Source organism: Eumetopias jubatus, unplaced genomic scaffold (assembly GCF_037043125.1).
Source record: "Eumetopias jubatus isolate StellerSeaLion01/CBP00866 unplaced genomic scaffold, mEumJub1_p1.0 scaffold_1, whole genome shotgun sequence".
Taxonomy (NCBI): domain Eukaryota; kingdom Metazoa; phylum Chordata; class Mammalia; order Carnivora; family Otariidae; genus Eumetopias; species Eumetopias jubatus.
The window spans coordinates 100,678,728-100,697,873 of NW_028274807.1; the positions used below are offsets into that span (position 1 = coordinate 100,678,728).

General features: G+C 36.8%; 1 pseudogene; it reads right to left on the minus strand.

Moving 5' to 3' along the window:
- Positions 1-8,072: 8,072 nt before the first annotated feature.
- Positions 8,073-8,949, minus strand: LOC114209065 (ferritin light chain pseudogene; annotated as a pseudogene).
- Between the last annotated feature and the right edge of the window lie 10,197 nt (positions 8,950-19,146).

The following is a 19,146-nucleotide window of genomic DNA, read 5'->3' on the forward strand; positions in this document are numbered from 1 at the left end:
CTAAAATCAGAGAGGATAAGTAAGTTGTCCAAGGTCACGCAGTATAGTAGTATTTGAATCTACACCTGCCTAACTCCAATAATGAGAGCTCATTTTATTGAGAATTTACTATATGCTAGGTGGGTTTCTAAGAATTTTACATACCTAAACACATTAAATCTATACAACAATCCAATGAGATAGGAAATGTTATTGCTTCTATTTCACAGATGAGGAAACAGAGGCACAGGAAGGCAGTGACATGCCCACCTTTATACATTTAGAAGGGCCAGAGCCAACGTATGAACATAGGCAGTCTGGCTAAAGAATCATCTCTGGGCCATCTTGCTCTCTAGTCACTCATGTTTTTACTCCCATGGTATTGTGAAATAATTAAAAATTTAAACTTTTCTGAGATTCAAATGCTTATTTTCAGGAACATTTGATACAGCTGTAGGTAGAGCTATTTATGCAGTATAACTTAAGGGGCTCTCGAAAGACTCAAACTATATAAATCAGATTTTTAGTCTTACCTCCTCAGAAGGCTTCAGAATACAGCAGAAAAAAACACAGGTTTTGGTGCTTATACAAAAGAAAAAAGTTTAAAAATATCTTCCTTCGTCTCCTTCTGCCATAGCTCTACTATAAATTAATTTTTTATCACCTTTTAATATATACATCACTCAAATCTAAGAAGCTCAAAGACAGCGAGGGGAAAAGGGAACTAGATTCCAAGACTTCATATTATTTCATTTAACTATCAACAGTTACTGCTCTCCTCATTCTCCAAATTCTATAAGTGGGTATTTTTACCTTCTGCATTTTACAAATTGTAAAATTAAATATCAAAGAGTTAGATATTTTACCAGATAAAATAGATTAGGTACCCAAACCTGTTTCTTCTTTATACCCAGAAGCCTTCTGAAATGGAGTCGGGACTACCAGCCCGATTCATGTAGGAAATGAGTACAGATACCTTTCTTTTTGTTAAAGTGAAATCTTTAAAATAATGGCAACTTTGATGCTTATAGAGCAGGAGATAACTTTAAAAACAAGCATAATACAGGTTATGAAGTGCCTATTTTCCCATTTATTTAAGATTTGTGTTTACTGAAATTATTTTGTTCAGTGATAGTGTTGCTTAGTCGTATTAGTGCCTTCGTATTTTACATCATCTCATTTAAATTTCACAAAAGCTTGTAGAAAAAACACGATGTAATATTATACCATATTTACAAATGACCTATCTGTGCTGTGTGAAGGGACTCTCTGAGATGATGATAATGTGTATGTGTTGATACAGGTTTGGGTTATACATGAGTATGCATTCTTGAAAAATTTTGTAAATATACAGTTAAAATTTATGCATTTGTCTGTAAAACTTAACTTCATAAGACTGAAAACTACCTACATATAAGTACTAAGCTTTAAATACTGATATACACATGAGAGTATTTAAGGGGAAATGTACTTAAGTCTGCTACTTACTTTGTATATAAAATATCGTGAATTGATGGATGAATTGAGGAAGGGATAGACAAATCTGTGACAAAACAAGCATAGCAAAATGTTAATGGTATCTAGGTGATGAATATGTGGATGATCATCATCAAATGCCTATAACTTTTCTATATATTTTTCTGAGAAAAATTTGGGGAATCCCACTCTTTAATGTGAGAAAATTTAGTATGAGATTTCTCTACTTAAAAATTTATCATCAAATTTTACCTTCAGATGATTGAGATTTGTGATTTCTCAAGAAAACTCTTAGGCAGTGTCTGGGTTCTCTCCTGGTGTTATTTATAAAACAAATACCATTGGCTCCTACTTGTTTAAGCAGTGTTCTAGGTGCTGCAGACACGAGGGGAACTAGAGCCGGCCCAACTGCATAGAACTTACAATCTAGTGCAGGGCATAAATGTTCATACAGGTGCTATGATGAGAGCAATGAGGATGACAGCCTACTCCATCAGACCTCACCTGGCTGACATCTTTAGGAAAGTCTGCCTGGAAGGAGTCTCTGGTCCAAGATGTGCAGCATGAGTAGGAATTTACATGAACAAGGGCACATGTGTCAAGAGCCACGGAACCTGAGCAGCACAGAATATTTGAGGCATTGCAAGAAGGTCAAAGTGACCAGCCTGGCAGAAAGCAAGTGGAAAAAATCTGCCAGATGGAGCTGGAGAAGTGAGGGGGGGGAGGGTGGCCCTTAGGCAATTCTTGCTATTCAGTTTACACTGCCGTATCTGATACTTAAACAGATAGCCTCTGAGAATTTAATATCCAGAGGGATTCCATGGGATTCTGGGAAAATTGCACCACAATGAGTCCACGCTGCTCATACCCCTCCAACTCTAGTTTAATAATTAGTTACTTCTATGGAGATAAGCCATCTCTGGGTCTAAAGGGGGGTGTAGAGGGTTCAAGTGAGAATTTTTGCTCTGCCAGAATCCAGGATGGCAAGAGCTAGTAAGGGATTTTCATTCCTCCTATTCCCAGACCTTGAAATGAGGGAAGAGACTTGCCATTGAGAATTCTGACGTAAGGATTAGTGTGAGATTTAGAAAGAGAGAGAGAGAGAGAAAATATCAATGAATGAGAGTGAATTTTACATGAGAATCTGTGGGCCCCAGAGGGAAAGCCTCCATTCACCTACACTCTGCCTTTGGGAAACTAGGAAAAGGCCTACTTTAGATGGATGATTAGAAATAAAATATGTCCTCTGGGCAGACAGCTTGGTAGCCAGATGGTGCCGATTGTGTAGAAAACTATATACCCCTTCTTCCAGGTGGACATAGCCTGTTTATCATGTGCAGTCGGGGAGCAGAACATGAGTTGGACTTTGGCCTGGAATTTTTTTTTTTCTTTGCAAAACTGATTATAAGTTGCCATCTTGCGCTTAGTGGAAAATAAGCTAAATATCCAAGAGTATCTTTGGGGGTGATCTGGCTATCAGAGAGCCACAGAGAGCTGAAAAGGTCAACAGCTTCAACCTGAATTGTGAGGGCTTGAGGGTGACAGCTTTTGCAGCTGAATCTATGACAGAGAAATGGCAATTTGCATGTCTGTAGGCAGCCTGCCCCCAGGGCGAGATGCTGGTGCTGCCTTTACTTAAAAGATGCCCTCCTGCATGAAGTATCTCAGCAGTGAATCATGAACCCTAGGGAGGAAGCCAAAATAGGAAAGCGAGCTAGCAGACAAATCATAAGGGCTGCTCCAATTAGAATGTAACTGTATGATGAGACAGTTAATGCCCTGAAAAAAAAAGAATCACAAGGTCATTGGCTCAATTGGTATTAAAAAAAAAAAAAACTTTCTGAACATTGAAAACGTTGTTTTAGAATTTATTCTAGAGATAAAAAATATTCTAGAGATGGATTGAAGGAAAAGATGGTCATGTTTGAGCCCTGATTTATAGAATTGAGAGACTGAGGATCTGAGGTGGAGATCACGAAGGGAAAGATTTTGCAGGCAGAATTGAGAAATAAATTCACGAAAATAAAAAGCAAGTGATGGCAGAGAGATAAGACTTAAACAAAAAAGCCCAAGAATAGATAAAAACATTTAAGATGGCAAAGGGGGATATTCTCTGATGGCAAAATGCTTAATTTATGAAGAATATAAACACTGTAACAAATAAACAACAGCTTATTAACATATTAATCCAGATACTATTATAAATGCAGTTAGAACAGGATAAACATGAAATAGTGGGAACATTTTAATAACTGTTTCAAAATCTGACAGAACTAGCAGCTAAAAACAAGCACAGATATAGAGGAATTGAATAAATAAAATCACCAAACTCTACTTAGTAAATCAATAAAACAAAGAATATATATTTTGGTTTGCCATGAAAATATGCCAAATTTTTATTTTTTATTTTTTTTTAAGATTTTATTTTATTTATTTGACAGAGAGATAGAGAGCACAAGTAAGCAGAGAGGCAGGCAGAGAGGGAGAAGCAGGCTCTCTGCTGAGCAGGGAGCCTGACGCGGGGCTTGATCCCAGGACCCCAGGATCATGACCTGAGCCGAAGGCAGCCGCTTAGCCGACTGAGCCACCCAGGCGCCCCGTCATGAAAATATGCCAAATTTTTAAAGAAGACTACGTACTTAGCACAAATAACTACCAAAAAATTTAAAATGTAAAGCCACAGTTCACAAGCATACTCCAAAATTTAGAAATAAAAAGTAAATGTTAACCTCAAACACCTTCTTTGAAAATTAAGAAACATAATCTTAAATATATTGGTTCAAAGAATAAAGTAAAAAACTGAAATTACACATTATCTAGAAAACAATGAGGATAAAATAATCAAAATATTGATTATATAGCAAACTACACCTTCAAAAAAATGTCTACAACATTAAAGACATATTAAAGAAAAGAACTACTCAAACTTAAGATGCTTTTTAAAGTATACACAAAAAGAAATAAAAGAAAGTAGGAAAGAAGAAATGATAAATAAGTTAAAATTAAAGAAATACAAAAACAAAAGAAAGGCCAAAAAAAAAAAAAAGCTGCTACTTTGGTTCTATTTTATTACCTTTTTATTTTATATATTTAGTTTTTATTTGATTTGATTTATTTTATATATCTGAGTCTATATCATTATTATCTCAATAAAGTATATATCAAATAAATAGGGAAACAAACCTAGAGGGCAAAGCATCCAAAATCAGAAATGGAAAGGAGCTCTGGCAACAATACATAATCAATCCACTCACATCATCCCTTAATAATAACATGCCCAGGGCTGGATTATAAAGTTCCATGATCATGCTAACCTCTCTCCATTGACTTCACTACTGGAGACTGATCTAGGCACAGAGGATATTTGCAACCTTTAGGAGACCTGAGGTTAAGGAGTATCCCTACATTTTTGCCTTTCAGGGATTTTCCCCAAATTCTTCCAAGTTTAGAAATCGTTTTAACAAACTAAAAACTGGGTAACTTTACATGCCCTTAAATTTAATTTTGAGAATGAATACTTTATCTTTCTAATGCCTTGTGATGTGTCAAGTGCCCTGCCTTTTAAAAAGTTGCTACTGATACCTTAATCTGTAGAAAATGTATGAGTTTTTCAAAATGCTTTTCACAGGTATTTTCTCATTTCATCTTGACAGCAGCCTTGTGAACCAGGAAACAACCTTGGAACCCTATTTTTTATTTTTCACAGGGAGAAAACAGAGACCCAGCAGAAACCGAAATCGGGAGATTTTTCCATCATAGCACACTTTGCCTCACTTCCTTTTTTTCCCTTACTTCCATCATCATTTTAAATAACTGTGTCATTCTTAGTCTAACCATGTGGGCCTTTAGAGGCTATCCCTGCCACTCACAGCATGACCTATAATCAAGCGATATATATTCGACTATATGTGCCTTATATAGGTTATTTTATCCTGTAATGCTTTGCAAGTTGTTTCCAAATTCCCATTTTCATAACAATGATAAATGTAATTCTCACTATTTGCTTTCTAATTAAATCACAACCTCTGTTTTAACTCATCTCTCTTCATTTCACATTTTGTCCTCTACACATAGACCTAGAATTTCTTGCTATTGATTTATCACATGCATTATTTCTTGCAAGCTGATTTATCACTTTTTAAGACCACACTCTCTGCTTATCTACCCTGCTCCCAATTTTTCAGTAAGATAAACACACACAAGAAAGGATGAGAGAAAGAGAGAGAAATAAGAAGGAAGAAAAAAAGAAAGAAATAAAACTCTTGACAAAACCTTCTCTCAGTCTCTCAGATGAAGTCAATCACTCCATCCTGTGGACTAAACACATTTCTAAAATATCTTTGCAACAGACTTTTTATTTTATAATCTCTTTTCTCTTGAGTTACCCATAAGTTTGTTAAAGGAATACTCATAGCCTCCAACCCCAAGCCAGGGAAGTCACAAAGTTTACAAACTTTTGAGTTTGTAAATCTGTTTGGGTAGATTTTTCTAGGATCTTGGCTGTTAGGAAATCTTGAACTGGTTCTGACTAGCACCAGCTATATACTAATTCCGAAAACTGGTGAAGAGGGAGAACCCCATCTCTCATCTCACATCTCCTTATGGATTGGGGATGGAGATACTTAAAAATGCCTTGCGGTCTGAAGATGAAAGGCAATCCAGAGTGGACAGTTTAAATGGAATGAGCATATTTTTGAGGTCACTCCTGCTAGACAATCCCAGGTAACTTAAGGGCAGCTCTAGATGTGCTACTTCACTAGAATGACATCAACCCAGATTTCAATTTCATACACACATTTCTGATCAAGAACTATTTGGGTGGGATTGCAAACTGAGGAATACAAGAAGAACATAGAACAAAAGCTTGGAAGACAGAAAATCCCAGGTAGATTTGGAGAGTAAAAAGATTCTAACTGCACAAAAGAAAAAGATATTTAATGGGGACTAATTTCTATTTGCTAAGGTAAAAATGATAGATTAGGAAGGGCCATGAATGCTATGAAATAGCACATCAGTAGGGGACTGACAAAACTGCAGCCATTCTTTACGAAGATTATTTAAAAAGTAACATGTATGATAGACTGGGGGATAAGACACAGAGGAAAACCAATTGTGAAGTTACTATAATAAAGCAGTTAAGAGAAACTAGGACAGTTACTAGAAGACTAGAAAAACAAAGATATGTATGAGAAATATTCCAAAGATGGACCCTAGTGGTCTTGCAACAACTCCATGCAGTTACAATCAAACTCCCTCATGTTGCAAAAGAAGTTCCGGAAGAGGTGGGTCTCCACTTTCTTATCCAAAGACCTTCGTTGAATATTCTTGATTAGAAATCTATCACTGGGTGCCTGGGTGGCTCAGTTGGTTAAGCGACTACCTTCGGCTCAGGTCATGATCCCAGAGTCCCGGGATCGAGTCCCACATTGGGCTCCCTGCTCAGCAGGGAGTCTGCTTCTCCCTCTGACCCTCTTCCCTCTCGTGCTCTCTATCTCTCATTCTCTCTCTCTAAAATAAATAAATAAAATCTTTAAAAAAAAAGAAATCTATCACTATTGGAAAGCTGTCAAATCAGTGGTATGCTCTCTGATTTCCAAGTTTAGCAAGTATCACACCTTTATACATATAAGCACCTTTTAAATAATATATCTATTAATTCAATAAATATTTGTCAACTATTTATTACATGCTAATATACTTTTATAGACCCTGGGGATATAGCAGCAGTGAACAAAACAATTATTTTGTGCCATCATTCAGTGTACTTTCTAGGAGAGCAAAACAGATAATACATTTATATATATTTATATATATGTGTATATATATATATCAAATAAAAATAAAATAGTATACTAGATGTTGATAAGAACTAGTGATCACTATCCAATAGTGATAAGAACTATGGAAAAAATAAAGCAGGAAAAGGTGATAGTGTAGGTCAGGGAGGTGGAGAGTTGCTATTTCAAACAGGCCAGGGAAGGCCTCAATCAATGAAAGATGACCTTTAAGTAAGGACGTGAAGGAGAGGAGGAAGTGAACTATGTGGGTGCAGGGGACAAAGGAGTTCCAATAAAGGGACCAGCCAGTACAAAGCCCCTGGACAGAAGTGGACCTACCACATTCAAACAAGTACAGAGACGACAATATGGCTGAAAAAAGGAGGGTAGGAAAAAATATTAGTAGGAGGTGGGGTTAGAGATATCTTAGTTCCAAATCATGTAGGACATTATAGGTCACTGTAAAGCTTGGGGTTCAGCTTTTATTCTGGTGGAGAAGAGATTCCATTAGAGGGTTTTGGGCAGAGGAGGAACTGGATGTGACTTAAGTTCTAAAAGGATGATTCTGTCTGCTGCAGATACTGGATTTTGGGGAGTGGGGTGGAAAGCAGGGAGATTAGCTGGGAGGCTATTGCAAAGATAGGGTAATAAAGGGATGCCATTGACTTAAACCAGGAAAATAGTGGTGGAGGTGATGAGAAATGGTCCAGTTCTATATCTCTGTTGGATAATAGAAAAGAAAAAAAAAAGCAAAATCTCCTTAGCCCCGGTTATTCGTGAGCAATGTTCTTTTAGCTCTAGCTAAATGTTCTTTTAGCAATGTTCTTTTAGCTCTTTTTTTTTTTGCTGCAAAAAGCTTTATTGTTTCCACTTGGTCCACGTCTTGGGAGAGGGCTCCAGGGTGGTTAAAAAGCTGCCTCGTGGCTGCAGGTAGAGGCTGAGGCACAAGCTCTGGCACCAGGGGGCTGTCAGAGGGGCCCCCTCAAAGGCTGCTGGTCTCCAGAGGCTCCTAGTCGTGCTTGAGAGTGAGCCTCTAGAAGAGATACTCGCTCAGTCCAGCCTGGGGGCCGGCCAGCCTGCAGAGGTTAGTCAGGTGGTCGCCCATCTTGATGAGTTTCATCTCCTCATCTAGGAAGTGGTTCTCCAGGAAGTCACAGAGATGGGGGTCTGCGTGGGCAGAACCCAGGGCATGCAGATCCAAAAGGGCCTGGTTCAGGCTTTTCTCCAGAACCAGGGCAGCTTCCATGGCGTCCAGGGTTTTCCCCCACTCATCTTGGGACGGCTTCTGGACGTTCTGGAAGAGGGCGCGGCCGCCACGCTGGTTTTGCATCTTCAAGAGACGCTCGGCGCCCTCGCGCTTCTCCTCAGCCAAGTCGCGGAAGAAGTGGCCCACACCTTCCAGAGCCACATCGTCACGGTCGAAATAGAAGCCCAGAGAGAGGTAGGTGTAGGAGGCCCGCAGATGCATGTTGACCAGGTGGTTGACAGCGGCCTCCACCTCGGTGGAATAATTGTGACGAATCTGGGAGCTCATGGTTGATTGGTGGTAAGGTAAGCTTGAAATTGGCTGTTGGCTGGTCCCGGAGGCAGCGGGTGGCCAAGAAGATGGCTCCCAAGGTTGCGACTGGAAAAGAGGTTGGAGAGTGGTCGTTGGCTGGTTGGAGGGGCGTCCCTGGGTCTGTTCCGTCCAAACACTGTTGAAGCAAGAAACAGATCCGCAGGACCGCCAGGCGCACTGCTTTCTTTTTTTTTAATTTTTAAATATAGATTTATTTTCAATATTCAGGGAGTATATTATTTAGAGAAAGCTTCAGTGATTTTAAGAAAACATTTGAGGACTGCTTACAGTTATTTCTTTTGTCAACAATTCTTTTTGTTCAATTATCATGCCCCAGTAGATTTGTCTATTATGTGTAGAGAATAAAGGATATAGGTATAAAGGTATAAAGAGGAATATTTCGGCCTTAAAATGAATTTTAATTAAAAATTCATTTTAAGACAGATTGTTGAGGGGCGCCTGGGTGGCTCAGTTGGTTAAGCGACTGCTTTCGGCTCAGGTCCCGATCGGATCGAGTCCCGCATCGGGCTCCCTGCTCAGCAGGGAGTCTGCTTCTCCCTCTGACCCTCCCCTCTCTCATGCTCTCTCTCTCTATCTCATTCTCTCTCTCAAATAAATAAATAAATAAAATCTTAAAAAAAAAAAAGACAGATTGTTGGGTCCTAGTCAGTGCTCCACAGTCTCTAAATTTGTTAAGCTTGTACCTAAACATAGATTAACCCTGGCCAAATTGATATCTGCATATCAATCAGTAAGACATCTCCCTTATCCAGGGATACTCCAACATTCATGTGCATATTCAGAGCTTTTCCAGCTGGTTCATCCTTTATGCTTAGAACTCTCTTTTGCCTGTGTTTCACATTTAGTACAGATGCATCTAACTCAAATATGTAAAGAAAATGACAGACTGACATCTAAAGGAATAGTGTCTGTTCTAAAAGTTTCTAAAATGCAAAACCAATTTTTAAGTTTAAAATAAATCTTGCCAAGAGGTTAATATCAAAAATATGTAGGGGTGCCTGGGTGGCTCAGTCGGTTAAGACTCTGACTCTTGGTTTTGGTTCAGGTCATGATCTCAGGCTTGTGAGATCGAGCCCTGCAATGAGTTCCATGCTGGGTGTGGAGCCTGCCTAAGATTCTCTCTCTGCCCCTTCCCTCTTCCTCTTTTAAATATATATATATATTCCTCTTTTAAATATATATATATATTAAATATATATATATAAATATATATATATATATATATATATATAAAACTCCTAAAACTCAATAGCCAAAAAAACAAACAAAAAAGCAAGCAATCTGATTTTAAAACGGGCAGATTTGAATAGACATTTTTCCGAAGACATAAAAGATGGCCAACAGGCCCATGAAAAGATGTCCAACATCACTAATCATCAAGGAAATGCAAATCAAACTAATCAAACTCCTCAAACTAATATGTTATATGTTGATTATATGTCAATTGATGTCACTGATATGAACTGCACATTGTGATTAATGAACAGCAAGCACACATACTTAAAGAGGCAACTAATTCTGTACCACTTCTGGGCTTAAGCAAGAAAAAGCTTAAGAAAAATTAATATTTATAAGGCTAATTTTAAAGTGCAATATTAATATGCATTTTTACATAAAGTGAAAATCTAATAATGTATAAATTTTTCATTGACTTCAGTTGTGTACTTTACTTAAAGGAACAGTTAAGAGACCCTCTTGTACTGATGAATACCAAGGACTTGAGCGAGTTTATTAATTGAAAGCATTTGTTTGAGTTTCAGTTCCAGGTACCAGAGTAAGCACACTCCATCATGTCTTCCCCTCAATGAAGCTATAAAATCTGCGCAGAAGGTATGAAATTGCTATTTGAGGATTCTGAAAATTCAGTAGTAGCAGGTAGATTGGTAAAGAAGATGGCAATGTGAAATATCAAGGAATCAGTGTTAAGGCTATCACTTTTCTTTTTCTCCAGCGTGCCCAGCCTAAAGTCATGTAGCTCTAAACCTGGAAGTGGGTACTGGATGCAGACAGAGAGCTCTAGCAGAGGTTCTCTAGTCCTGATTCCAAACAATCCTGTAGGTGCAGCAGTACCATCTGCACTGGGACCCTGTAGGAACCAAAATTATCAGAGTAGATTCTCCCCGTCCAATCAGTACAACCGTGGTCCCAAAAGCCTGGGCTGAATTATCTTCGAAATTTTTCCTTGCAATTTTTTCTTAGCCTCAGATGTTGGCAAAGCCAGAGAAGTATGTACCAGGGTGGGGCAACCTTTCTGGCAAAAGGTCTGAAAAGGGAAGCCCTAGGGAACCAGAAAGAACTGGGGAAATATCAGAGGGCTCAAGAAAGCAAACCCATAAAGTTACTTATAAAATTCCTGGGCTCCTTTTCCAGAGCTGTACATGCATGATTCTGATCCTAGTCAGCAAACTAAGTCTTTGAGAACTGAAGTAATAGAAAACCTCCCTGGCCCATAAGGGTCACTGAGTGAATAGCTCTGCACTGAGGGAATAGTACTGCACAGGTTTAACTGAACTGACATTGAAACCACAGTCATACTAAATGCCAACTGAGCTAGCATTTGTTTTCTACAAAGATGGGATCATATTTTGCTGTATACTTTGCAAAAATAAAAAATACTTTCTTAATGGTGAATAGCAAAGGCTAACATCATAGTTACTCAGTGACAATGAAGCTGCTATTATTTGGTAAGATTTACTCTGTGACTATAGTAGTTCATAGTGTTCACCTTTTATCTGTTAAAATGTTCACTTTTCCTCATTTATTTTTAAATAAAAATGCATACTTATTAAGCAATATTAGAAAATGTATATATACTTCAAAAAAAGGAAAAATTATCTAAAGATTTCTCACCCATTTGCTTCCAGTCTTATTTTTTCTGTACAAAAGTTTCGCTTATTTTATTATTTCTAAAAATTACTTTTACAGCAAAGATCATTTATAAGTATTTTCTGGTTGATGTTATTTTTATTTTAGATATAATGCCTGTAGAGTATTGCATACAAGTTGTTCCCATTTCAAGTAGTCATGAGAGGAAAAATTTTTTAGCAAATACTTTTTCATATTTGTGCCTCTCTTTACTAACAGATGTATTGAGGCATAATTGACATGCAGTAAGTTGCACCTAAAGTGTACAATTTGGTAAGTTTTAACATATGTATACACTTTTTGTACCACCACCACAATCAAGACAGTGAATATATACAACAGCCCTCCAAACTGTCCCCTTTTAATGCTGCCCTCCTGGTCCTCAGTCCCTTCTCTAGGCAACTAATGATCTGCTTTCTGGTACTACAGATTAGTGTACATTTTCTGGAGTAAGGTATATTTTAAGATAAATTTACAAAATATAATTTACCATGGCATATTTTATCAAATTGGCAATTAAGGAGCTGATAGTATCAAAGTTGTTTTCCAAGAGTCTCTATCAACTCACTTCTCCAACAACTGACCAAAAATGTTTGTTTTTGCACACCCTTGCCAAAACTGTGTTATATTAAACTTATTGAGCTTTTCTGTTCTAAAGGAAAAAATAAAGTTGTTTTGCTATTGTTTTCATTTATTTTCATTGGCTTAAGAGTGAAGAGAGATTTTGTTTCATGCGTATTGGTAACAGATGTTTATACTTGTAAAAATTTCTTGTTCATGTCATTCACTTAGCTTTGTACTGGGATGCACACTTTCTTAATTAATAAGAGCATTTTGATTTTACAAAATTAAGCTCTTTGTTGTTATAGATGTTTTAACTGCTTTTTAAAAATCATTTTTTTTCTTCGACAGAATAAAAATTCTAAGATTAGTATATAATAAAGGTATCATATCAATTCAGTGGGAACAAAAGATCAATTTTTTTCATAAGAAGTTTGGGCATAACTGACATTCATTTTATAAGCAAGCAAATAAACAAGTAGGAAAAGTTCATTCCATAACTACATGGCATCTCCACAAATAAAGTCCAGATGCATCCAAAAAAAAAAAAAGAATCACAAGTGTACTGGAAGAACATTGGTAAATGTGCTTATAATCACAGAGTAGAAGGTTAATCTAAGAAAAAAACACAAAAGTCCTATGATAAAAACCATGCTTATATAAATACTAAACATTTCTGTTTTCAAAAATACTTATAATCTTTAAGTGATCAATACATGCAGTTCATAAATTTGACTAGATCTGGTCATACAAAAATTTACACATACACACAGTGCTATTTTCCTATAATTTTTATATTCTATTTATTCTGCTTGTATATTTAAACGGGATTTTTAGCAATAAATTACAGCAATATATTTTGTGATTAAATCAATATTTACAAAATAAATGATGACTTCACTCTTAGAGCATATTATATAATCTGAAAAAAATCATAATTTTAACTAGAACAAGGCTGATCATTCATGTATTTTCAAGAATTCCTACAAAGCTCTTTGTAGGAATTACTGCTGTTAGAACAATCTTCCAAGGAAGATATTGTTTGACAAATTAATAAGTGAGAAGAGTCAACTAATATTCAAAGCAGAGGTGATAGATGAGCATATATACATTTAAAATTTTTCAATAGTAAATTTAAGATGTGAAATTTATTAACATTTTATCTCAAATATGTTCTCAAAAATATATTCAGTTTTTTAAATTTAATTTTATTATGTTATGTTAATCACCATACATTACATCATTAGTTTTTTATGTTGTAGTCCATGATTCATTGTTTGCATATAATACCCAGTGCTCCACGCAGAATGTGCCCTCTTTAATACCCATCACCAGGCTAACCCATCCCCCCACCCCCTTCCCCTCTAGAACCCTCAGTTTGTTTCTCAGAGTCCATCGTCTCTCATGGTTCGTCTTCCCCTCTGATTTCCCCCCCTTCATTTTTCCCTTCCTACTATCTTCTCTCTCTCTCTCTTTTTTTTTTAACATATTATTTGTTTCAGAGGTACAGGTCTGTGAATGACAAAATTTTAATGTAATATTCTAATTTAAAACTGAATACAGTTTCAGTACAGTACATTTTCAAAATACCTAACAGTATTAAATTAAATTTCACTAAAAAAATTGTCAATGTCTGAAACACCTGGCTGGGAATGACTTATGAATATTTCAGGATATTCTATTAATCACATATCTATTTTCATTATGTATTTCCTATAAATAGTATTCAAAGTAAGCACAACTTGAAACATTTGGCATGGAAAGTCTAGCTAATCAAACCATTTAAAGTCACTTTCATTACTTCTTTAAAAATGCTAACATCTTATTTTGATGTGTAGAGTAAAGGGGTGTTAAAATGCTTAAATTATTATCACAACTAAGATTATGATATGTAGTCCAAATTTAATTAATATTGAGCCCACCATACTCTGGATATAACTTCATTGATTATTCTTGTCCATGCTAAGTGGAGAGACGAAAAGACAGTGCTCTCTTTTGTTTTGTTTTGTTTTTTGTTTTAGAGAGAGAGTGCATGGGTGCACCCATGAGCTGCAGAGGGGACGGGCAGAGGGAGAGGGAGAGAGAAAATTTTAAGCAGGCTCCGCCTGCGCTCATGACCCTGAGATCATGACCTGAGCCAAAATCAAGAGTCTGACACTTAACCAACTGAGCCACCCATGTGCCCCCAGAAGACAGTGCTTTTAAAATTGCTAGGAAAAGCTTCATGATGAAATTGTTAGAGGCATTGTATGTTCCAAGAAACTTGACTCTCTCCATAGTGCTTCCAGTTATGAGAGGATAAAAGGAGCAGTATATGTAGGTGGGGTGGTGGAGTGAGCCTGTATTATTCACAGGGGCCACATTGAAGGCTCTGAATGCAAAGCAAAAAAAAAGTTTTGATTTTTTACCTATAAGGCCGATATATCTTAACATTTTAAAAACCATGCTTTCTATTTTTTTTTTTAAGATTTTATTTATTTATTCATGAGAGACACAGAGAGAGAGAGCGAGAGAGAGGAAGAGGGAGAAGCAGGCTTCCAAGGAGCAGGGAGCCCGATGCGGGACTCGATCCCAGGACTCTGGGATCACGACCCGAGCCGAAGGCAGACGCTCAACCATCTGAGCCACCCAGGCGCCCTGCTTTCTATTTTTTAAGGCTGAATAATATTTCATTGTATAAACTTTTATCTATTCATCTGTAGAAGGATATTTAGATGGTTTTCACATGTTAGCTATTGTGAATTGTGCTGCAATGAACATGGGAGTGCTGGTATCTTTTCAAAATCTTGATTTCAATTATTTTGAATAAATACCCAGAAATGGGGATGCTGGATTATATGGTAGTCCTATGTTTTAATTTTTTGAAGAACTTCCATACTCTTTTTAAGAGCGGTAGTACTATTTTACATTCCTACCCACAGTACACATTTAGTGTTCCAATTTTCCCACATCTTCACCAACACTTGTTGTCTTCTGTTTGTTGGTTTTTAACATAGCCCTCCCAAGGAAATTCTGCAATATGTAACATCATGGATGAATCTTGAAGACATTATGCTAAGTGAAATAAGCCAGTCACACAAAGATATATACTACATGATTCCATTTACATGAGGTATCTAAAGTAGTCAGTCATAGAATTAGCAAGTAGAATGGTGGTTGCCAAGGGTTGGGAGGGAAGGGAGAGAAAGAGAATTACTAATCCATCAGCATAAGTTTTAGTTAAGCAAGATGATTAAATTCTAGAGATCTGCTGTACAATACTGTATAGATAGTCACCAATACTATATGGTACACTTAAATTTTTATTTTATTTGTTTTTTTAAAGATTTAATTTATTTATTTGACAGAGAGAGAGAGAGAGAGAGCACAAGTAGGGGGAGCAGCAGAGGGAGGGGGAAAAGCAGGTTCCCCACTGAGCAGAGAGCCCAACATGGGGCTCGATCCCAGGACCCTGAGATCATGACCTGAGCTGAAGGCAGATGCTTAACTGACTGAGCCACCCAGGCACCCCACACTTAAAATTTTATTAAGAAGGTAAATGCCACTAAATATTTTTATCACAATAAAATTAAATTAAAATTAAGAAAAGAAAAAAAAAGTTTCCTTTGTTTTGTTTTGTTTTGCTTGCCCATCTTCTACATTTCCCTACCAGGCAAAAAAAAATTATGTTTTTTCAGTAGTTTGTATGAAGAAAATAATAGATGTACTGAACATGCTTCTTTATGTTATGTACTGCCAACTCCTTCCGCTGATTTCCTGGGGATGAGACACTTCTCTCCATCTCCCAGAGTTAAGAATCTTTGCTACAGCCTTGGGGATACTATCATTTGTTGAACAGATATTAGGTATTACTATGTACATTTAACTGAGGATTTTGAAGAGGACAGAAATATGAGCAGATAGATGTGGTCAGCATATTTTTCTGGCAGCACTTGATGGAAGGACTACAAGGAAGATCATTAACTGTCACACAGGTACACAGAGGAGAAGAACGAAACAATATGGAAAATACCAGCAATACAAATATAGAAGATATCATGGAAGAAGTAACTGTGATTGAGGATGTTAAAATTGAAAGTCTTGGTCTGGGTATTCAAAACAAAACTTCAAGAGCACGTGTTTTGGTGGTAAAACTATGTTGGGTCTCCAAGAGCAGATGAGTTTCTGAGTGTCACCATATTGCTCTTACTGTGTTACTGGGCTGGTTACAAGTTTGTAACACTGGGTACAGTGAGAAGGAATATAGGTCTTGATTACTCTTTCCAGTTAGTTCTCACAACCCCCTATAACAAGATAAACATTTTATGCATGATCTGGCTTAACTGGAAATGTATCACCTTAGATGAATCAAAGTCCTCATCTGTGTTCCCTGTCCTTCTTAACTGACTGCCTTAACTGACTGCCTCCATTATATGCCTCCATACAGTGCCAGACCTCAGAATTCAGCAGTGACCTGAAAAGGGAGCCTAAAGGGAAGGATGGAAAGGGCTTCACCAGCTGGATGTAGAAAAGGCCATAGGTTCATGGGTAAGCAATTGTCCCCCGGTCTTCCACTACCTGAAGAATAGCCTAACTATCTCCACAATTATTCCTTGAGGCTTCATGATTTCCTTTACTGTATTTTTTACCTGTAAGGATGACTTTGCCATTCATTTGGAGCCATGTGATCACCAGGCAGTATACTGAGGTGATGAGAAGCACTGAAGATTGACTATCTCCTACCTAAACATGTTATTTTTTTGGTTTTTCTACAGCCTAGGAAGTTAAAGAGGAAATGATATTTACCTTGACTAGAGTCTGGTTTATGTTAATATTTCTATTATAAACGCTTTGGGAGGCTATTAAATATGTCATTAAATTTATTAAGGTACAAAGCAAGCAAAAGTTTATATACTTTTGGTTTATAATTTAAAAAAATTTTCCATTTTATATTGTCTTAAATTGATTGATCAATATTTTAGATTTTTTTCATTCACACAAGAAAAATGGTGCTATATTTTAAAGTATACATAGAAATAAAATGCTTTGGGACAATATCACAAATCTGTATAATAACCTTGGGTGAAATACTACTTTTAATTTCCCTTAAAATCATAGTGAGCTACTTTAGAATTTATAATATTGATAAGTTTGCTTAAAGGACAGAAAGAAGGTATATAGGGGAAAGTACCTTGCCACATGAAGTCTTTATCCTGAGTGATTCTACGTATATATGCTTAAAAAGAAACTTAGAGATCCATCTTAATCTCTCCTAGCCTTGATTCTTCCATGTATAAAATGAGAATGATAATGGTACTCCAAAAAGCATAGCTATTATGTTCTCTTACACATATTTTTTTTGGTATGAGGAAGCATGTAAAAGTGATAACTGAAAATCAGTGAATTAGCTCTAGGTATTATGTTCTGATTTTGAAAGTCTAGAAATTACAAGAATATATAGTCAATTTGGGTCATGTACATAACTGGTACAAATATCCTTCCCTTTCCAATCATGAAAAAAATAGGATACAGAAGTTTAATATATGAGAAATAAATATATCCTTTTTAGTAACACATTTCTATTATTTTACTTCTATAACTTTTTAAAGGTACTTATTCCTCCTAACAGGGACTTTTTAAATGATCTGGGACAATAAGGTCACCAAATTTGGAAAAAAGTTTGTATTTGCCTGTTTGATCAATAGGGTTTTCTTTTTTTTTTTAAGATTTTATTTATTTATTTGAAAGAGAGAGAATGAGAGATAGAGAGCACGAGAGGGAAGAGGGTCAGAGGGAGAAGCAGACTCCCTGCCGAGCAGGAAGCCTCATGCAGGACTCGATCCCGGGACTCCAGAATCATGACCTGAGCCGAAGGCAGTCGCTTAACCAACTGAGCCACCCAGGCGCCCCAATAGGGTTTTCTGAAAACAGCTTCTGGTTCTAAGCATTTTACAGCTTTCAATCAGCTGTAGAAATAACCACTGTATCATGGCACAGTCAGATATATTAACATGGTCACAGAGATCTAAAAGGAATTAAGACACAAGCTAGCATTTATGAAATGTACGAGTTCTACACAATGACATTATATTTTAAAAGTAAGGTAAAACTTTGAAGTATACAAAATATATTTACCGAAAAAATAGTAGTTTGTAATCATTAATCTCAAGTGTTTTACTCCAGTTTCCTTTATGAAAACCAGTAAGTATGAAACCAGTAAGTATAAAAATACATAATCATTTTCCTTAAAGAATTTAAACAGTTACTAATAAACAAGGCTAAAAGCACATAAAAGGAGCATGCATTGTAAACCATATCTATGTGACATAAATATTTTAGAAACTGAACTGTAAGCTTTTCGAAATTGCATTGCCGAGATGAGTAACCTGTGGCATCTGAAGCTATTTTGAGTGGCTTTACAGTGAGTGTTCAAATTAAAGTACATAAAAATGTTGAGGCACGTATTCAATGGCAGCTCAATTCTCTTGTCATCCTCATAAAGAGAGAGGGACAACAGCCTCCGTCTTGGGTAGTTAAGCTGGGAGCAGTGCAGAGAGAAATGGAGAGAGAAAAAGCAATATTAAGAACAATAACAAAACTGTGTTGGGCTTTTGAGTCCAAGGTCACCATCCCTAAGGCTTTTTTTCCAGCTATTACTCTGATTCCCAAACTCCTCCAAATATCTCCCAGCTCTGCCTCTTGGAACATGATCATGGCAGTGAGATGAGAACAGGGAGGAAGGCTCATGCCCATTTTCAGGTCTCTCATTCTACTTGTGACAAGCACTACCTACACCTAAAAGGAAATCAGGTGTGATTCTTTGCAATTGTATGGATTTTATCCAGAGTTGAGGGAGGAGAGGGGCATTGCATCATCTCTGTTCCAAGCAAGGTATGTGAAAACCACTATCTGACCAAGTTGTTTTCAGAG